General features: G+C 42.7%; 1 protein-coding gene across 1 annotated transcript in view; it reads left to right on the plus strand.

Moving 5' to 3' along the window:
* LOC126470873 (growth/differentiation factor 8-like) overlaps positions 1–23,375 on the plus strand; it is a 436,594-nt gene that overhangs the window by 392,762 nt on the left and 20,457 nt on the right. The gene's annotated exons all lie outside the window — the stretch shown is intronic.

Below are 23,375 nucleotides of genomic sequence, written 5' to 3' on the forward strand. Positions count from 1 at the left end.
AGCAGGTAAGTCCCATCAGATTTCACACACATTTGAACATTTTTTTTTTTAAAAAAACCTCGACGATTCGCCGATAAACGGTTCAGACAAGAACAGAGCAGAAGCTTTTTGGAATGTGATGCTACAGGAGAACATTAAGGATTACAAAGATAGATCGTATAATTAATGGCGAGGTACCAAATCGAATTGGGGACAAAAGAAATTTACGGAAATTGGAAATTCGTGGTAATGTCTTATGGGACCAAACTGCTAAGGTCATTGGTCCCTAAGCTTACATACTATTCAATCTAACGTAAACTAACTAGGATGACACACACACCCATGCCCGAGGGAGGACTCGAACCTCCGACGGAGGTAGCAGCACGGACCGTTACGAGACACCTCAGACCACGCGGCAATACCGCGCGGCAGAAATGTATAGCACAACCTCACTACAAGAAGTGATAGGTTGATAGGTCACATCCTGAGGTAACAAGAAACGTCAGTTTGACGATGGCGTAGAAATGTGTGTGTGTATAGGGGTTGGTTTGTTTGGGGGAGAGGATCGAGATCATCGGTCCCATCAGGTGAGGAAAGGATGAGGAAGAAAGTCGACCGCACCCTTTCACAGGAACCATCTACATCTACATCTACATCTATACGCCGCGAGCCACCTTACGGTGTGTGGCGGAGGGTACTTATTGTACCACTATCTGATCCCCCCTTCCCTGTTCCATTCACGAATTGTGCGTGGGAAGAACGACTGCTTGTAAGTCTCCGTATTTGCTCTAATTTCTCGGATCTTTTCGTTGTGATCATTACGCGAGATATATGTGGGCGGTAGTAATATGTTGCCCATCTCTTCCCGGAATGTGCTCTCTCGTAATTTCGATAATAAACCTCTCCGTATTGCGTAACGCCTTTCTTGAAGTGTCCGCCACTGGAGCTTGTTCAGCATCTCCGTAACGCTCTCGCGCTGACTAAATGTCCCCATGACGAATCGCGCTGCTTTTCGCTGGATCATGTCTATCTCTTCTATTAATCCAACCTGGTAAGGGTCCCATACTGATGAGCAATACTCAAGAATCGGACGAACAAGCGTTTTGTAAGCTACTTCTTTCGTCGATGAGTCACATTTTCTTAGAATTCTTCCTATGAATCTCAACCTGGCGCCTGCTTTTCCCACTATTTGTTTTATGTGATCATTCCACTTCAGATCGCTCCGGATAGTAACTCCTAAGTATTTTACGGTCGTTACCGCTTCCAATGATTTACCACCTATGGCATAATCGTACTGGAATGGATTTCTGCCCCTATGTATGCGCATTATATGCCATCCCGGCATTTGCCTGAAGCAATATAGGAAAATCATGGAAAACCCAAATCAGCATGGCCGGACGCGGGTTTGAACCGTCGTCCTCCAGAATGCGAGTCCAGTGTGCTAACACCTCTCTCGGTTATGGGTGTGTGTGTGTGTGTGTGTGTGTGTGTGTGTGTGTGTGTGTGTGTGTGTAGGTGGGGCGGCAGGGGAGGCGAGTGAGGGGGGAGGGGTGAGAATGTGTAGAGGGAGCCAATGGCTTTACTACAGTAAACAGGGTCAAATGGATGCATGCCGACCGCGGTGGCCGAGCGGTTCTAGGAGCTTCAGTCCGGAACCGCGCTGCTGCTACGGTCGCAGGTTCGAATCCTGCCTCGGGCATGGATGTGTGTCATGTCCTTAGGTTAGTTAGGTTTAAGTAGTTCTAAGTCTAGGGGACTGATGACCTCAGATGTTAAGTCCCATAGTGCTTAGAGCCATTTTAACAATTTGAAATGGATGCACGTTGCTCCAGTTATGCAGAAATGAAGAGAATTATCTTGAACTGCATAGATTAGCACGGAAAGCTGCTTCGAAAAAGTCTTCGAACTGAAAACCACAACAGCAACAACGGCAACAACATAGCACACTTTACGATGAAATGTATCTGGCCACTCGCAAGTAATGCGGAGTTGTGCCAAGAGGCTGGTCCGTCAGTATAAAAGGAGACAGACCTTATCTACTGATGGAAAGAGGCTGTAGAGCACTGCGACGGGCGGTTGTAAAAAATCGCATGAAATTAGCGAAGGAATCACTCGTAAGATCCAAACTGTTACCAGCGGTCCAGTTACCACAATGATTGCGAGTTGGAAGTTAAAAAGAATAGTACAATGGTCGAGGAACTCCTCATACGCCACACATAACACATTTCTGTAATGAATGCTAAATGACGGTTGAGTTGGTATAAACAGCAACAACAGCGGACAGTGGATGACTGGTAACGCGTGATTTGGAGTCATTAATCACGCTATACCCCGTGGTAATCCGGTGGAAGGGTCTGGGTTTGGCGAATGCTTGGTGAACGTTACCTGCTGTCATGTGAAGCGCCAACAGTAAAGCACACTGAATCGCCAAAGAAACTGGTATAGGCATGCGTATTTAAATACAGAGATACGTAAACAGGCAGAATAAGCCGCTGGGGATCGGTTACTGCTGCTACAATGGCAGGTTATCAAGAATTTAAGTGTTTTTAAACGTGGTGTTATAGTCGACGCACGAGCGATGGGACACAGCATCTCCGAAGCAGCGATGAAGTGGGAATTTTCTCGTACGACTATTTCACGAGTGTACAGTTAATATCAGGAATCCGGTAAAACGTCAAATCTCCGACATCGCTGTGGTCGGAAGAAGTTCCTGCAAGAACGGGACCAACGACGACTGAAGAGAATCGTTCAACGTGACACTAGTGTAACCCTCCGGCAAAATGCTGCAGATTTCAGTGCTGGGCCATCAACAAATGTCAGCGTGCAGACCATTCAACGAAACATCATCGGTATGGGCTTTCGGAGCCGAAGGCCCACTCATGTACCCTTCATGACTGTAAGACACAAAACTTTAAGCCTCGGCTGTGCCCGTCAACACCGACATTGGATTGTTGACGACTGGAAACATGTTAACTGGTCGGACGAGTCTCGTTTCAAACTGTATCGAGTGGATCGACGTGTATGGGTATGGAGACAACTTCATGAATCCATGGGCCCTGCATGTCAGCAGGGGAGTGTTCAAGTTGTTGGAGGCTCTGTAATGGCGTGGGGCGTATGAAGTTGGAGTGACATTGGACCCCTGAAACGTCTAGATACAACTCTGACAGGTGGCACATACCTAAGCATCCTGTCTGATCACCTGCATCTATTCATGTCCATTGTGCATTCCGACGGACTTGGGCAATTCCAGCAGAACAATGCCACACCCCACAAGTCCAGAATTGGTTTCAGGAACACTCTTCTGAGTTTAAACACTTCTGCTGGCCACCAAACTCCCCAGACATGAACATTATTGAGCATATCTGGATGCCTTGCAACGTGCTGTTCAGAAGAGATCGCCCTTCCGTCCTACTCTTACGGATTTATGGACAGCCCTGCAGGATTCATGGTGTCAGTTCCCTCCAGCACTACTTCAGACATTAGTCGAGTCCATGCTCCTATACGATATTAGACAGGTGTACCAGTTTCTTTGGTTCTTCAGTGTATGGAGGAGGTGGTGTTACTGTTGCAGGTGTTTTTTGTGGTTAAGGTGTGATCTCCTTATTTCGCTTAAGGAAACGCTAAATGCGGAAAGACTTGAACAAATTTTACAGTCTTGTGTACTGTGTACGGTAGAGGAACAGTTCAGACTTGATGACTGTATGTACCTGCACGATAATGCACCGTATCATATGCATCTGTGAGGCAGTGGTTTGTGGACAATAACATTCCTGAAATTGACTGGCCTGCCCAGAGTACCGACCTGAACGCAGTAGAACACTTTTGGGATGAGTTAGTGTGTCAACTTCGCTCCAGTCCGCAGCGCTTTCTCTGGTTTCAGGTCTAGGCGATGAACGGGCTGTCATTCTTCTGCAGACATTCAGACACCTAATTGAAAGCGTCCCCAGCAGATTTCAAGCCGCCGAAAGGACGAAGGGTTGACACAGTCCATATTAAAGTCCTGTAATAGAAGTCTGGATACTTTTTATTGGATAGTATATCTACATCTACATTTATACTCCGCAAGCCACCCAACGGTGTGTGGCGGAGGGCACTTTACGTGCCACTGTCATTACCTCCCTTTTCTGTTCCAGTCGCGTATGGTTTGGGGGAAGAACGACTGTCTGAAAGCCTCCGTGCGCGCTCGAATCTCTCTAATTTTACATTCGTGATCTCCTCGGGAGGTATAAGTAGGGGGAAGCAGTATATTCGATACCTCATCCAGAAACGCACCCTCTCGAAACCTGGCGAGCAAGCTACACCGCGATGCAGAGCGCCTCTCTTGCAGAGTCTGCCACTTGAGTTTACTAAACATCTCCGTAACGCTATCACGGTTACCAAATAACCCTGTGACGAAACGCGCCGCTCTTCTTTGGATCTTCTCTATCTCCTCAGTCAACCCGATCTGGTACGATCCCACACTGATGAGCAATACTCAAGTATAGGTCGAACGAGTGTTTTGTAAGCCACCTCCTTTGTTGATGGACTACATTTTCTAAGGACTCTCCCAATGAATCTCAACATGGTACCCGCCTTACCAACAATTAATTTTATATGATCATTCCACTTCAAATCGTTCCGCACGCATACTCCCAGATATTTTACAGAAGTAACTGCTACCAGTGTTTGTTCCGCTATCATACAATCATACAATAAAGGATCCTTCTTTCTATGTATTCGCAATACATTACATTTGTCTATGTTAAGGGTCAGTTGCCACTCCCTGCACCAAGTGCCTATCCGCTGCAGATCTTCCTGCATTCCCTACAATTTTCTAATGCTACAATTTCTCTGTATACTACAGCATCATCCGCGAAAAGCCGTATGGAACTTCCGTTACTATCTATTAGGTCATTTATATATATTGTGAAAAGCAATGGTCCCATAACACTCCCCTGTGGCACGCCAGAGGTTACTTTAACGTCTGTAGACGTCTCTCCATTGATAACAACATGCTGTGTTCTGTTTGCTAAAACTCTTCAATCCAGCCACACAGCTGGTCTGATATTCCGTAGGCTCTTACTTTGTTTATCAGGCGACAGTGCGGAACTGTATCGAACGCCTTCCGGAAGTCGAGGAAAATAGCGTCTACATCTAAGATGTGATACGCCAGAGATGTCCACCACTAATGTTAGAATCAGATACAGTCAGATTATTTCTCTTTGTTTCGACCATTATATTGCATTCTTCCACATTTCAAAAGAGTAGAAATTTTGTCCAAGTCGTTCTCCTCATATCTGATCTAACAACGATACATCTGTGCAGAAAACAACTATCTGGTGGTGCCGCAGACACTTGTTTACTTATGTTGAGAACATGATCGGTAACGCTATGATTGATCGTTAGTTTCTTTCCTGTTGAGTGTTCACTATCCGGTATATACACTAGGCTCCATTAGCAAATCGCAGATCCGTGGGGATACTCTGTGTGAATAGTTTCAAGTTTCCCAGACTCGCTTTATAGTGACTTTCCCCTAAATCGTGGGACCACAGAAGTTTGTCTAGTGAGCGCGATTTATCAGCGGCGCTCATTAAGAGCCCGTATCGCCCGCGGCCGCACACAAAAAGCCTGGACCCGAGCCCCAGCCGGCCCTCGCTACCCCACCCAGGCGTATCGCTCTGCGAAATTTCTTCTGCATTCAACACGCTCGCTCTCCTTGGGGCGACCTCGCTGCCTCCGTCTTTCTGTAAAACACTACACATAGCGAACGGTTCACTGCCTTTCACCATCATCGGCAAGACTGCAGCACATACGTAGATGTAACATATGCTCCACTAGTATGATGTACTTCTCGAGTGTTTCCGAGAAATCGAGGTTAAGAGTTTTAAGAGCCAGTTGAACGCCATACGAGAGCGATAACTGACGAGACAAGTGTACACATCTACATCTACATCTACATGGATACTCTGCAAATCACATTTAAGTGCCTGACAGAGGGTTCATCGAACCACCTTCACAATTTTCTATTATTCCAGTCTTGTATAGCGTGCGGAAAGAACGAACACCTGTATCTTTCCGTACGAGCTCTGATTTCCCTTATTTTATCGTGATGATCGTTCCGCCCTATGTAGGTCGGTGTCAACAAAATATTTTCGCATTCGGAGGAGAAAGTTGGTGATTGGAATCTCGTGAGAAGATTCCGTCGCAAAGAAAAAACGCCTTTCTTTTAATGATTTCCAGTCCAAATCCTGTATCATTGCTGTGACACTCTCTCCCATATTTCGCGATAATACAAAACGTGCTACCTTTCTTTGAACTTTTTCGATGAACTCCGTCAATCCTATCTGGTAAGGATCCCACACCGCGCAGCAGTATTCTATAAGAGGGCGGACAAGCGTAGTGTAGGCAGTCTCCTTAGTAGGTCTGTTATATTTTCTAAGTGTCCTACCAATAAAACGCAGCCTTTGGGTAGCCTTCCCCACATCATTTTCTATGTGTTCTTTCCAACTTAAGTTGTTCGTAATTGTAATACCTAGGTATTTAGTTGAATTTACGGCTTTTAGTTAGACTGTTTTATCATGTAACCGAAGTTTGAGTTCCTTTTCGCACTCATGTGAATGACTTCACACTTTTCGTTATTTAGGGTCAACTGCCACTTTTCGCACCATTCAGATATCGTTTTCTAAATCGTTTTGCAGTTTGTTTTGATCTTCTGAAGACTTTATTAGTCGATAAACGACAGCGTCATCTGCAAACAACCGAAGACGGCTGCTCAGATTGTCTCCTAAATCGTTTATATAGATAAGGAATAGCAAAGGACCTATAAAACTACCTTAGGGAACGCCAGAAATCACTTCTGTTTTACTCGATGACTTTCTGTCAATTACTACGAATTGTGCCCTCTCTGAGAGGAAATCGCAAATCCAGTCACATAACTGAGACGATATTCCATAAGTACGCAATTTTACTAAGAGCCGCTTGTGTGGTACAGTGTCAAAAGCCTCCCGGAAATCCAGGAATGCGGAATCGATCTGAAATCCCTTGTCAATAGCACTCGTCACGTACTGCATTTTACTCCCACCATTTCCTTATTTTCCTAATATTCCAGCAAACACCGGTATCCATACATCGAATCATATTTCTTCAGAAAGAAAGAACAACAGCAACAACAATAATCATGATATAATAATGTTATTTTATCCATGTTGAATTTTGTGCACTCCGCTGCCGTTAATGATACTCCGTGAATGACGCAACCTGTCCCAAATACTTTTAAAATGTTTTATTTTAGAGACATTACCAGTTTCAGGCTAACACAGCCATCTTCGGATGACTAATATTTTTCGTTACGTAGATGTTTTGATTAACAGCATTTCGTCTGCTCCACACTGCACAAAAATATTTCAGTACTTAGTGTCACTTTATAAGTTGTTTCATTAAAATATGATAAAGTGCTTGTATATGATGCAAAACAATTGTGTTCACTTATACATTTTCCAGTAGATGGCAACTTGTTTGTTGTGGTCCATGTGGTTCTCTAGCTCGATTTATATATTCTTGAATTCGACACAGCACACATGTGTTAAATAAATTTCACACTTCATAATAATCTTAAAATGAGTGTTGAGCATCACATGTGTGCTATTCATTACATTTTTTTGTTTTCAATGTAACGATTATCATTAAGCAAAGATATCATATTGACCAAGGATGTAAACAGAGCAAAGATGATACATGGGATGTGCAAAATGCATCATGTTAATAACAGAAAAATGTTTTCACCTTAAGAGTAAACATATTATTAAAAGACAGTATCATAATTTGCTTTTAGTAGGATTTTTTAATTTTTGTTTTACTGTTAGCGGAAATTATTGCCGAAATACTTCAAAGGCAACCATTGCATATTATAAAATAGATTTGATTATCATTACAGTTATAAGTTAATCGCAGGAAATACAAAATTATAAAGTTGGGGGGAGGGGGGGGCGGGTAAGAGCTACACATTTGTTCATCATGGTAGTTTAAACTTATTCAATTACATACTGCTATCTTAAACTGTGATTGTGTGACTATTATGGTTGCAATTTATGTTTGATTTCTGTGAACAGCCTAGGGAAATTATTTAGAAAATGTTCAATGGCTAGCTCCAGCTGCTCATTTAGAATGTGTTGGGGTGAGTTGAGGTTCAAAAATGGCTCTGAACACTATGGGACTTAACATCTGTGGTCATCAGTCCCCTAGAACTTAGAACTACTTAAACCTAACCAATCTAAGAACATCACACACATCCATGCCCGAGGCAGGATTCGAACCTGCGACCGTAGTGGTCGCGCGGTTCCAAACTGAAGAGCTTAGAACCGCTCGGCCATCGCGGCCGGCGTGAGCTGAGGGTGTGAAAATATATTTCTAGTTTCTCTATGAGGTCCATTTTCTTTCCTTTTCTAGTGGTATGTAATATCTGTAATAATTAATGTTAGGAACAGAGTGACCACATTGATTTATGTGAGTGGCTGCTGCAGATTTATCTAAATTTTTGAGTCTTAAGGCATCCATATGTTCACAATATCTTATACTGAAACTTCTGCTGGTCTGTCCGAGACAGAAGCTGGGACAATTGTCATAAATAATCTATAATTGAAAATAACCGATGTCATCTTCTTCAGACATAACTACTGCAGCGTAACTTTTATCTGCCTTAACAGTGTGTTCCTGCTGCCTAGTAGTCAGAGGGTCCGCCATGGGCCCTGATAACTAATTCCGTGCGTGATGGCATCGACAGGCGTAAGGTGCGAATGGCTTCCTGTGGTAGAGCCATCCATGCTGCATTCGCCTGGATTCAAAGTTCATCTGTGGTGGTTGGGCACTGGTTCACAGTTCTGCAAATGTCGTTTTGCCATATCCCACATATTTTCGATTGGTGACAAGTCTTGTGATCTGGCGGGCAAGGGCAAATGGATGACATCCTGTGACACCAAGAAGGCACGTGTTCGTGCACCAACATGTGGTCGTGCGTTGTCTTGTTGAAAAATGGTGTCTGGGGGGGGGGGGGGTGGTGGTGCAGAAAGGGCATGGCTTCTGGTCGCAGGATGTTATTCACGTAGGTCACACTGATCACATAGCATTGGACACGCACCAACTGTGATTTGTGGCTGTACCCAACAGCACTCCACACCATTGGGCGTTCAGTTGGCGCTATACGTCTTGTGCGAATGCAATCACTGTGATGCCGCTCCCCCTGTCTGCTGTGTACCAAAATGCGGCCATAAATTTCGAACAAACAAAACCTGGACTCGTTTGAAAACACTATCTGAGGCCATTCCTGTCCCCAGTGACGTCGTTCCATACACCTTTGCCGTCTAGCATGTTTCTGCACATTCGTCAAAGGTAGGCGGAGAAGAGGATGACGCGCACGTAACCCAAGCCGTAATAAACGACGACGGACTGTCACCCCTGACAGTGTACAGTGTGTTCCACTGTTGCGCCACAGCCGAGGAGGACGCAGATCTGTCCTGCAATGCCATTCGCATGAGGTGTCGATCTTCTCGGGAGGTGGTCTGGGTGGTGCGACCTGACCCATCTAGTCGTGTTCTACGGTCTTTCGTGAACCGTTTTGCACACACCCGTTGCACTGCTGAAACTCTTCGTCCCAAGAGCAGCTATTTCACGGATGGATGCATAACATTCTCTCGAGAAATAATGCTCACTCATTTGAAGGTACGGTTCGCGCATATGTCTGCCAGTCATCCTGCACGTCTGTTCACGTGACACTGATCCATTACCTTCGATTTATTGGGACAACGAGAGCCGCAGGGGCATTTTATCCGTAGGTAGTGTTGCGCCGAGATATCAATGTTGACTTTAAAACCGCGGGCCGACATGGTTCAAATGCTAATTATTTCTCCAGAACATACCAATGCACACGTCCTATGAATATCAAGGTCCTATCTCTCGTCGTTCAAGGTGTTCCATTTTTCCTGAACATGAGTGTATTCTTACCATTCTTTTGACGACTGGAGGGTGAGGGGAGTGGGTGTTTGTATATCTCTGTGCCAAGTATTATACATCGTGACTAGTGAAAATGGAATTCGAAACCGGTTTTCCTTCTCACTGCAGTCAGTTGCCGTGACTATTAGTCAATTGGCTCGTTCCACATCATAACGTTAACGAACTAATTAGCCTAGCTGATCACTTTGAATGTCGGCGTTTACACTCGAGATGTGAGAATACTTTTCATTTTGAGATAAGCCTTTCTAGCGGCTGTCAGACTAAATTTGATGTCATCGCTACCTCGGCTATCGTCAGCTATTTTGCTGCGCAAATAACGGAACTTATCAATCTATTGTCTCATTTCCAGACGACGGTTAACGGTAATAATGTCAGGTGTATCTCTGCGATAAAATAAGACATCTAAGAGTTTGCGGTTCTTGTCATTGATTTTCGAAGGATTCTCAGTGGTCTGTAACACTTGGCTGGTATTTAACGGATAGGGTGACGAACCTATAATTTTCACCTTACGTGTCTATTGATAAGATAAATGTCTTAGCAATATATCTGCGCTTTTTCCAGTAGTTTCAAGAGGCTCATAAAATAAAGCCCTGCCGGATCGGTCATAACTCTTTTAGACTAGACCCCAGGATACATAACTCTACTCCTTTTAGTGGAACTACACAGAAAAATAATTATCACTAAAACAAATTCAGTTGTATAACTACGTGTGTCTATAACTGGAAATAGCGGAGTATAAATACACTTTAAATTTTGAATTTTCTGTCGTTGTTACAAAGTGCGAATGACGAGCCATCCGGAATCTATGCTACCCTCAAATGCAACATACTTCGCTGAGACAGGAGATTCTCAGTCAGTTGCCGACAGTTTTCTTTCAACCTGAATCCACAGTTGCTAAGAACTTTTGTTTTCTTTTTCTACTATCGTACAAGTCCAGCCTTAGGCCATTTTCAGTTATATTGTTGACAAGTCTTTTGTAAAGACAGTACTGTTTCTTCAGTTACATCTATAATTAATTAAAATTAAAGGTAATGATTGAACAGAACACAGAGTACGCTGTTTGTGAGAACTTGCTGCAGGATGGTCCAAATTCTGCGGTGACTAATATTGTCATACTGCTCTCTTGCCATTGTAGTATACAACGCATGTCATTGCCGTTGAGAGACTGGATGGATTAGATGATATCATTGACCGACGTTTCGAGCTTTCGTTTGTTTGTTGGGTGGTTGAGAGCTGAATGAAGCAAGGATGAAAGGATAGTCGCAAGCGACGGCATCAGTGAGTGATGGAGAGAGAGAGAGAGAGAGAGAGAGAGAGAGAGAGAACTTGTACCTGGACAGCAGGCTCCCAAGAGGAACGGTTGATTTATCTGGGTTGTAATATTTGAGAAATTGTTGAATAAGATAGTTGGACAATCAAATTCCACAATTTTATTACTGTGCAAATATATCAACCCTTCCTCTTGAGAGTTTCATTTGAAATCGAATTTCACACGCCATTAACCTGGAGCAAAACACATGCTTTCCGCTGTCCGCAGACGTGTTGGCCATATTTTCAGATGTGTTTTGTTTTTTATTTTTCCATTTTTTGCTGTTCCTTAGAGCCGTCCTCCTTTTTTTGTCTTCCCCGCTGCTTATCAAACCTGAGGCAGCGTTTAGACCTCGATGCTGACCGGCCTCGGAAGAACGGAAAGAAAAAACGCCCCTCCGAGCAGTACCGACGGCAGCGAAGCTCGTTCATTATTTTAGATACTATATTTAGAACGATCTAGCGGCGATAACGTTATAAACGTGGCCCTGCGACGTGGCAGGATCGCCTTTCCTTTCCAGCGAGCCTTAGAGCGCCCGCAATGAAGATTCAGGGTCGGTCTTGATCTGAACTCCGCTGCGGGACTGCTCTTAATGCTACTCTTAAAATTCAAACGAGCTGAAAATGGCGAACACATGAAATGCCATTGCACAATAAGTCTAAAAAAATTTCTCAAAAAATTTTTATAGTAGGAGATGGTATGTGTGTGGGGGGAGGGGGGAGGGAGGGAATGGTCGAATGGTCGTTTACAAATTTTGGTAACCTCTTTCTTACAAGTATCTCAACAGCTGCAAAGTGCCCTTAGTAAGTCTATTCGAAAGTAGAAGTAAATGAGGTAATTGTGACGCCACAGCGACAGCCCTTAGCACTAGAAATGTCCAATTGCGACTGCGAGCTCCTGAAAATTAGTTCTGCATTTGAAATTAATTTAGTTTCCTGTTAGATATTTCGAGTGCATAACTCATCAAAGATTTTATGACCCCATTATTAGCTACGTTCTACTCCACTATAATGCTACGTAATGGGTAGTATAAGTCTTTTTTCCCTCTAGTACTACATATCTGCACACTACTGTCGTATATGAGAGGTGAACAAGATTATTAAGAGAATAAGCGTACAGTGTACCAGCTGTCTGTAAAAGTTCCAGGAACAGACGGTGCATATCTTCGGATCCGTTTATAAGTGATAAATGCACTCTCCTTCAATTAAGAGTTGCCGAAAACTACTAAACCGTCTAGGGTGAAAATTGACATATGAATTAACTGTTAGGTTATTTCATCTTTGAAGTCTGCCATTACACGTAACGATGAGCTCCTAGACGCTTGATAATTGACCAGTTGAAGTTCTTACAATAGTATTGCGAACAACTTAATTTATGCAACATTAATTTTATTTTCTGTGTTGTCTTCCTTGTTTTTCGGCCTCTTTTTTCCACAGTTGCACATATACAAGTTGCTTAGGTTACTTGCCACCTTTTACAACTGTAATGCCGGCCGCTGTGACGGAACGGTTCTAGGCACTTCAGTCTGGAACCGCGCTGCTGCTACGGTCGCAGGTTCGAATCCTACCCCGGACATGACTGTGTATGATGTCCTTAGGTTAGTTAGGTTTAAGTAGTTCTAAGTCCAAGGGACTGATGACCTCAGATGTTGAGTCCCATGGTGTTTTGAGCCATTTGAACCATTTGAGCGACTGTAATAAAAGTTTATTAAGACCAGACGTGTTTCGCTTTATTCTAAAGCAACTACAGTAGTCATGTTTTTTTGTTGTTTGCTGCATTCTTCTTCGTCTTCCTCGTGCATGTGTTGAGTTTTTGCTCACAGCACTTTCATAGTCACATTTCTGTGTTGGGAAATATCACTGTCCTATCGCCATCCCCGAAAGCACCACCTGTAAGTACTTTACGATTAGAATTCCTGCCCATTCCCTGTTTTGGAATCTTGGGAATGGGTGAAATTATATTCGAAGCTTTTGCGAAATTTTCTCCAGATGGTCCTGGAAGGTTTAATTCAGTTTCAATTAAAGTAGGCTTCGCCCATTTATACTTGCCTCAGACAATGCCTGCTTCCAGAGTGCACAACTTCTTGTGAAGTTTCTTCTGCATTATCACTATGTGTTTGGATGCTCCGCTCCAGTAAATTCACTCTCGTTAAACTTCTCTGGATTCAGTGGATGTATACCCGTGGTCTTAAATCCAGAATCGCCCTGCCCAATGGTAGAAATACTCACGTGGGATTTATTAAATATGCAGGACATATTATAAGACGTGATTTTATTATACATGTTTGCTCTAATAAATTTGTCACATTCATTGTTAATTACATTCTTCAGTGGTCCACAGAAAGATATATCCAAAGATTGCATTTCATGAGAGCTATGGGGAGGTGTGGACACTACCTGGACATGACTCATGGCGACAAAACTGATAAGTATTCAACGAAATGTGACTGACATGGTTTTCCTGCAACAAGAGAACAAGATCATCATGGGTGGGTTTACCGACTTTGTTGAAATGCTCCAAGCACTCTTCAAATAACCAACCATTGTGGAGCAAGTATGAAGGGCACCGCCTCTCCGCAGCAGAGATGTCATACTCTTCCTGGGACAAATTATCATAGACTGATGCTCTGAAGCAGCAAATTACAGTTACGTTTCTTTCTCTTTCTCAGCTGATTGCACCCCGAACTTGTTTCTGGCCCTTGAAACCTAGGTCTGCCATGTTTCTGAACAGTTGAGATGCCTGTCTTACCCACGTTGTAAACTTTTTAGCTGTAAACTTAAACTTGTTCATTACAGAAGTTAAATTTGAAAAAAATATATCCACCTCGTCCTTGTTGAACCCTACAATTCTACCAGTAGTTGTTGCTGAGGGATTTCTCAAGGTAATGCTGCTTCTTTTACGGAAAGCAGCGGTGAGTAAAATATACACTATATCTCCATGGTCTGTCTCATGGTATATTATTTAATATTTGTACCTTGTGTGAGGACCGATTATAGTATTAGGTCCCTAATGACAATGCAAGACACATATTAAAAGTAGCTAAAAGTGTGTGCACACACGGTACAAACATTAAATAATGTATATACCATGGGATCGGCCATGAGACATAGAGCATATTTTACTCACATCTCTGCCCCTCCCCCACCCCTTTTTTAAACTCTTACACATTTTATGACGTAGGAATAAGTTCACAGTTTGATCATTTGGATATAATAACAGATGTGTACATATTTTCTGACAGTTAAATTTACTGTTAGATATTTCATACTGGTGCTGTTGGATAATATAATGTGTATTGGGAATATGCCAGGTTCAGATTACTGATAAATTAGCTTAATAAAATTGGTTAGTGATGGACAGTAGGCTCACACAGTTAAATTCACTGTCAGATTTTCAGTATTGATGCTGTTGGATAATATAAGGTGTGTTGGTCATATACCAGGTTCAGATTGCTGGTAAATTAGTTTAATAAAATTGGTTAATGACAGACTGCAGGGTCACACACGTTGTAATAATATAAATAATTACAATTTCTAAATGACGTCATTAGACGTGATTTTAGACTTCGTATCTCGGTCGATTACACTAAATTTATCCCGGAATTATGATATGGACTTGACATGGGAAATGTTTTAGTTGTTATTTGGTTTTTATGCTCTGTTGTTAGTGGTATTGCATTTTTTAATATTTCAACATTACATGTCTATGTATATTTTTTTGTGATGTTTCTCGGTTTGTTATGTGACATTTTAATATTACTGATTTTTTCAATAATGTCATGTGATTACTATATTATATAATACTGTATACAGTTCCTCATTTGGTTACACTATTTGTATCCTCTAACCTCTGATATGAATCTGACATTCAAGTTGTTTTGCTGCTGTCAAATCCAAACATATCTTTATGCACTGATTTTAATTTAATGTTATTTGTCGTGATATTTGCCGCTTCGCTACCTTGTGAAATACTGAAATATTGCAACTCCAAAGTCCTTCCAGTCTGCAGATAACGACTCCATTGCTAACATAAAACAGTTATAGATAGGTAATTACGCTATTACAGTAGTGCATACATATTTTTAACTTACCAAACGCTAGCGGGCGAATCAAAATCGCTTTTCCTCTTCTTTCTTTTTACAAACTTATCCATAATTAGAAACTAGCACAACAGTATACAGCACATAAACAATAAACGGTAGCACTTAACATTAAATTCAGATGCAAGTAAGAAGTGAACTGACTAAAAAAAATAACAACTGAGCTCAAGCAATACCAACAATTGGCCTTGGGTGAAATAGGGATGGTCGATAGCCGATAGTGATGTGGATGTATAGTTGGTGTAAATCTATCGTTATATGAAGAACGAACTGGTGGCCCAAACCTATCATGGTGCTTGAAAGGCCTGCAGGCTAAGGTCCTTGAAATCTCCCCCCCCCCCCCTCAAGTTCTTTTTACTCACTGATCTCCATATCGTTTAAATTTGGTTTTGCAGCAGAGCTGTTCTTGTATTAGGCCAGTAAGGATATTTTCCTTCTCTTCAGGGTATTCCTGCTTTCTTCCGCCGGCCTTACAAACGCACGAAATTCTCGACAGTATTGTTGGTAAACGTGTTCCTTCGAATAGCGAAACGAGATGGAACTGAACGCCATAATAATGGCCACCATTCACGGAAACGTCCGGGACTGCTCGAGGTTTTAAATGGAATAAGTGACAGTCCAGACTCTAGTGGAACGACTACAAGAGAAGCCTGTGGTTTCAAAACTAGCCTCCTACACTTTCACTTTGTTTTCCTTCTCTCTGTTTTCACAGAATGTTTTTACAGACTGCTTTTCAAAATTCTTTAGGAAAAACCAGTGATACACAGGTTTGTAACAGTGCTGTCTCATAGTGTTAGCTTACATGAAAAACTTAAGAAATGAAGATAAACTGATCAACTTTTTAAATTCTACGAAACACTCTACTAATTCGCAAGCTGCAATTTCAGTGAACAGAGATGAAAAGTGATGGATTAATACACTTGCAACCCATTGATGCCAAAATACAAATAGGTGTACTTCGAGGTGTTGGATAATATTGTAACATAACTGGAAACAAGATTTTCACATTGTGATAAAGTGCTATTCCTTAAATAAGGCGATACTACTTAGTTCGCCAATTATAGTTATGATTTCCCTGTACGCGGTACAAATGTATGGTGCGTCCATCAGTCGCTCAGAGTTGCGTGTAGAACTGAAGACTGTATTTTCTTCTCTGCATAAAGAAACACACTCTGTCAATTTGGGAAACGTTATTGAAAGAATGATTGATAATGAAACGGACCAAATTCTTCCAGAAGCTTTCAAACTATTTTGTCTAATTGGTAGCATTCCTCCAACACGTTTTTCTTGTCTTAAACGTGTGACAACATATTTGAGGAACAGTATGGCCCCGGATCGCATATCACCTCTTGCTTGTACCTCAACTGAAGAACCAGTATTGCCCGAATACTGTAAATCCGAGTCACATGGTATGACGACGTCATCGAAAGATTCAAAAAGAGGAAGGACCACCGAGTTTACTTGTTAACAAGTAACAATGGTCAAAAGCCCACTCTACAGTTCGTTTCTAAATAAAAGTGATTGTCATTATCATTATTATTAGCTGCAGTAGTAGTAATATGAGAGGGCTTAGGAATGTTAGGTATGCATATATTAAAATCAATGGAAAGAGTATGTTTCCTGACCTCCCCAAAATTTGGGACCATGATTCGCCACTGATTAAACACCTAACAACAAACACCCACAGCGACCGTAGCAATTAGTTGCAAGGTAAGCCAGAGGGGTTTAACACGGGCAAGCGTACTCATAATGCCAACCGTTGTTACAAAACTGGGGCGCCGTTACGCCGGTCTCCCCCACCTTTTACAAAGTGACTTCATTTGCACATCGTAGTGCACCATAGTTGTTGCCTCATCGTGAAAAACGACAGCAGTCTCTTGCCCTCCTTTTGAAAAATGCACTTCCAATTACAACTTGCTGAAAGATTACGAGAATTTTAATGACCAAACTGGTCGCGAATTAACCGCATTTTTCCTGTCAGTCCGAACAGAAGCTCTATAAAAGCCTATGTAAGGTTAAAAAAGTCGCAAGACTAGCTCGTTGAGAGTTTGTGAACATTCTGTATTAAAAATACCTCGCACAGATCTATAATCATATACAATAGAATGAGATTTTCACTCTGCACCGGAGTGTGCGCTGATATGAAACTTCCTGGCCGATTAAAACTGTGTGACGGACCGAAACTCGAACTCGGGACCTTTGCCATTCGCGGGTAAGTGCTCTTCCAACTTTGGAAGGTAGGAGACGATGTACTGGCAGAAGTAAGGCTGTGAGGACACGGCGTGAGTCGTGCATGGTTAGCTCAGTTGATACAGCACTTGCCGACGAAAGGCAAAGGTCCCGAGTTCGAGTCTCGCTCCGGCACACAGTTTTAATCTGACCGGAAGTTTCATATCAGCGCACACTCCGCTGCAGAGTGAAAATCTCATTCTGGGAACATCCCCCAGGCTGTGGGTAAGCCATGTCTCCGCAATATCCTTTCTTTCAGGAGTGCTTGTTCTTCAAAGTTCGGAGGAGAGCTTCTGTAAAGTTTGGAAGGTAGGAGACGATGTACTGGCAGAAGTAAGGCTGTGAGGACGGGGCGTGAGTCGTACTAGGGTAGCTCAGATGGTAAAGCACTTGCCCGCGAAAGGCAAAGGTCCCGAGTTCGAGTCTCGGTCCGGCACACAGTTTTAATCTGCCAGGAAGTACCACATAAAATGTTCGTCAAGGCCAGCAGACATGTCACAGTAGAACATAGCAACCGAACTGAAGCACGACTTTCATTACAATGTTTGACTTTGGAAGATTATACTCACCATATGCAACAGTTCGTAATTTTTTGTGCCGCATTTCGACTGACGTGTGGAAAATTGCGAAGGCGCGCCTTGAGCATCATTGCTGAGTGATACCATTTTCCGTCATGCTTTGGTCTAATTCCGTACAGTAAACATGATATAACTGACTCTCCGCAGTAAATAGTACTATTCACATTGCTGAGATTCTTCTGTCAGCTCACTTTAACTCAGTGTATATGTTCAGCCTCTACAGTTGTAACCGTAGCTGGTTGTGTGCTAGATGTTGCCTAAAGCCTAAGAAAAGGAGATCAAACTTCCTCCGGTGTCACCTCACTGAGTCTCGGAATGTTAACTCTGCCATCTGCCTTACTGACTCTATGATGAACAGCCTGCAGTCATTCAAAAGGGGCTGCAGCAATAATTCATTAAACAGTAGATAGCAGTTCTGATACTGCATAAACGTGGACACTGTTCCGCTGGTTTCATCTCCACTATGCTTGCAAAACAGCCGAAAAATGTTTGCGATAAACGTAATCTTTTCAAATTGAAATGGAATAGTGCAGTTAAACGATAGCTCTATGAAAGGCTGCAACTCAAGTGCTAAATGGCCCAACGATTTTCTCGGATTTTCGACCTTCCCGTTATATATTCCCGCGGAATGCAGCAAAAAGCGCACGTTTAATAAAATAAATGTTCGTTTAGTGTGATTACTTTGGTTAATCGTCGCATAGAACTAAATATATTAATTGAAGATCTATAATTATAGATGGGCGATATTTTAAGTACCTATTAAAGTAAAACTACCTATTAAGCAAATACGGGCTGAACCGCACTGCCGCGCGGATTGACCGCGCTGTTTGAGGCGCCATGTCACGGATTGCGCGGCCCCTCCCGCCGGAGGTTCGAGTCCTCCCTCGGGCAGCTGTTCTTAGCATAAGTTAGTTTAAGTAGTGTGTAAGTCTAGGGACTGATGACCTCACCAGTTTGGTCCCTTAGGAATTCACACACATTTTTTGAACCGTATTAAATTTTTAATAGGGTAGGTTTCCTCAACAGAAAAGAGAGTAGTCATGTTCCACCTCGTTTGTGGTTAGCAGATTACTCATTTTTTTTATTTATTTTTTCCTTTTACTGTTAAAATTTCGGTATTTTTAAAGAAATCCTTAAAATTAGTACCTTATCTGCCTGTTACGCACAGGTAGCTCCGGGTGTTATTCCCCTACCGTGAGAGACGCTAGAGCTGGCTGACTCTCGCGCATTGGGTTCAACGTTCTATCTCATTAAAAGATCCATGGGGGCAGGTGTAACTCACTCTTGAAACTAATAGTTAACAGGGGAAACTGCCGTTAATAAGTTTACAGTTCCAAAATACTATTCAGGCCTCTTGCGCGCAATAAGGATTTAGATCACAATTTGTTCTCTCTTCCTCCCGTCCCAAATATAACTTGCTGTTATCCTCACTTTTAACAGGCCATAGTTCCTACGATTTTAACGATTTTAACTATTATAACAATAAAAGATGTAAGTCGGTTTAATGTATTAATAACAATTTGTTTAGGCCAGTGCTTAGTACATCACTTTAACATACGTTGTAATTGAAAGTATTACATCATTCGAAAAGCATTCGTCCGAAAATTTCAGAAGTACATGTGTCATGCATTTTATTTAAGAAGTGTTACAGCAAAAAATTCTTAAAGGTCGCAGTGTAAAGCTAGGCGAGCCTGTAATGACAGGAAAACGCTTTCTTCCAATCGTTTCCGACTACGTTCGTGAAGTCAGTCTGTCTTCGTGCAGAATGTTCCCATTTCTTTGTGAATCCTGTTGGTAGCAGGTATGTGCGTTTTTTCCCGGCTGGAAACCCATGCACGTGACCAGGCTTTCACGCGACCAACATAAATCACAGCTTGTAATTTCTAGAATTCGCCGCTGTCTTCAAGACTTTTAGTTTTCATTCTCTTGTATTCTCCTGAAACTAGCACAGAAATATGTAAAAATACAAAAAATATATTTGCAAAAATATAATTTTTTTACTAAAACGCATTTTTGGGGGAGAGGGTGGAGGGGGAGGGGGGGGGGGATGAATACTCAGCTGCATGAAAATGTGATACACTACAGGAAAGTGAAATATAGAAATTTTATCAGACAGTGGAACCTCATTTATCCGGCCCTCATTAATCTTGATCTCCGGTTCATGTGGGTCGTTTTTAAAGTATAGTAACTGTACAGTATTTGATATTCCGGAAGTAATAGCAGCGACAGTGAGGCCATTAAACTGAGCCAACAGGCATACAGAATAGCAGTACACCAAAGAGAAAGAAAATGTTAGTATCGTGGGAAAAAAAACAGATGCACTGTGTGGGATGAGTAAATGAGAACTACTGAAAAAAAAATTTTTGCCAATTTTGGTATCGCAGCTTCCACAGTGTGAGTTTAGAAGAATAACCGGAAGGAAATTGAAGACTTGTTTCAAATTGACGAATTCTGATGACGAAATCATCGCCGTTTGCTCCTCTGCAGACAATGACCATAGTGCTGACGGACTATCTGAACGAGATGACGCTCACTATAAATACATTATGACACATACAGAGGCAGCAACGCGTCTGGACGAATTATTTTTCTATTTGGAACACCAGGCGGAAACCGCAAGCGCCAAACTAATACTAGGGTGATCGACTGGTTGATTGATTGCGGAGTATGGGACCAAAGAGGGAAGTCGTCGGTCGCATCAGATTAGTGAAGGAAGTCAGCTGTGCCCTGTCAAAGGAACCATCCCGGTATTTGGCTGAAGCGATTTAGGGAAATCACGGGAAACCAAAATCAGGAGAGCCGGACGGGAGTTTGAACCGCCGTCCTCCCGAACGCGAGTCTTGTGTGCTAGCCACTACGCCACCTCGCTCGGTCTAGGATGGTCGTCTCGTACATACATGACATACCATTCTGGTTCAAAGGAACATACTCATTACTTCAGCGTTTAAACCTCACCGTGTTTTCCAATAGCTCGCCAAAGTTGACGATAAAATAATGCATAATTTTTGTGTCACGTGAAAATAATTTGAGCACGTTGTCATATCATTCCATAAATCCGAGCGCTCAATCTGTTCCTAACCGATGAAGTGATTCAGAGGCCACGAATGAACACGTTTGTTCTGGAAAGGCTTTTCTGGCAAGAGTGCAGATAATTTAAATAGGCAGCATAAGGCGGAAGCAGTTGTTTCCTTAATCTTTAATCGAGCAATTGGCGAAAGAGAGAATAATATGGAAGTCGAAATCTTTGAGGATGCAGGGCCGGAGCATGGGACGTTGCGAGTGTGCAAGTGTTAAAATGTAAAACGAATGGAATAGCAGTGAAGACGGATTAAGATTAGAAAATAAGGGATAAATTGACGGAATTGTAATAGGAAGTGAGGTGAAAGATGTAACTGAGGAACAGAAAATAATGTATTTTTATGTGAGGAAGGAAGAGGGGGAGTGAATGGAGGAAGATGAAAAGCATCATGAATCTGCAGTAAAGTTCTGGTCGGTCAAATTCGACAAGTTTTGAAAACTGCCGAGAAGAAGATACAGACACTTATGACAAAGAAAATGTAGTCTGTGTTCCCGGGGTATAAATTGTTTCCGAATTTCCGGGTTTTCGATAATCCGCCCCTTTTAGTCCGGTTCCTTGAGGTTCCACTGTACTTACACTACTGGCCATTAAAATTGCTACACCACGAAGATGACCTGCTACAGACGCGAAATTTAACCGACAGGAAGAAGATACTGTATATGCAAATGATTAGTTTTTCAGAGCATCCAAACTAGGTTGGCGCCGGTGGCGACACCTACAACGTGCTGAGGTGAGGAGAGTTTCCAACCTATTTCTCATACACAAACAGCAGTTGTCCGGCGTTGCCTGGTGAAACGTTGTTGTGATGCCTCGTGTAAGGAGGAGAAATGCGTACCATCACTTTTCCGAATTTGATAAAGGTCGGATTGTAGCCTATCGCGATTGCGGTTTATCGTACCGCGACATTGCTGCTCGCTTTGGTCTAGATCCAATGACTGTTAGCAGAACATGGAATCGGTGGGTTCAGGAGGTTAATACGGAACGCCGTGCCGGATCTCAACGGCCTCGTATCCCTAGCAGTCACGATGACAGGCATCTTATCCGCATAGCTGTAACGGATCGTGCAGTCACATCTCGATCCCTGAGTTAACAGATGGGGACGTTTGCAAGACAACAACCATGTGTACGAACAGTTCGACGACGTTTGCAGTAGCATGGACTATCAGCTCGGAGACCATGTCTGCGGTTACGCTTGATGCTGCATCACAGACAGGAGCGCCTGCAATGGTGTACTCAACGACAAACCTGGGTGCACGAATGGCAAAACGTCATTTTTTCGGATGAATCCAGGTTCTGTTTACAGCATCATGATGGTCGCATGCGTGTTTGGCGACATCGCGGTGAACGCACATAGGAAACGTATATTCGCCATCGCCATACTGGCGTATCACCTGGCGTGATGGTATAGGTTGCCATTGGTTACACGTCTCGGTCACCTCTTGTTCGCATTGACGGCACTTTGAACAGTGGACTTTACATTTCAGATGTGTTACGACCCGTGGCTCTACCCTTCATTCGATCCCTGCGAAACCCTACATTTCAGCAGGATAATGCACAACCGCATGTTGCAGGTCCTGTACGGGCGTTTCTGGATACAGAAAATGTTCGACTGCTGCCCTGGCCAGCACATTCTCCAGATCTGTCACCAATTGAAAACGTCTGGTCAATGGTGGCCTAGCAACTGGTTCGTCACAATACGCCAGTCACTACTCTTGATGAACTGTGGTATCGCGTTGAAGCTGCGTGGGCAGCTGTACCTGTACACGCCATGCAAGCTCTGTTTGACTCAATGCCCAGGCGTGTCAAGGCCGTTATTACGGCCAGAGGTGGTTGTTCTGGATACTGATTTCTCAGTATCTTTGCAAATTGCGTGTAAATGTAATCACATGTCGGTTCTAGTATGATATATTTGTCCAATGAATACCCGTTTATCATCTGCATTTCTTCTTGGTGTAGCAATTTTAATGGCCAGTAGTGTAGAAAATACTGCAAACTGTCTAGCTGGGTGTTGTGTGATGTCCTTAGGTTAGTTAGGTTTAAGTAGTTTTAAGTTCTAGGGGACTGATGACTATGGATGTTAAGTCCCATAGTGCTCAGAGCCATTTGAACTGTCTCACT

Source organism: Schistocerca serialis, chromosome 3 (assembly GCF_023864345.2).
Source record: "Schistocerca serialis cubense isolate TAMUIC-IGC-003099 chromosome 3, iqSchSeri2.2, whole genome shotgun sequence".
Classification (NCBI taxonomy): Eukaryota; Metazoa; Arthropoda; class Insecta; order Orthoptera; family Acrididae; genus Schistocerca; species Schistocerca serialis.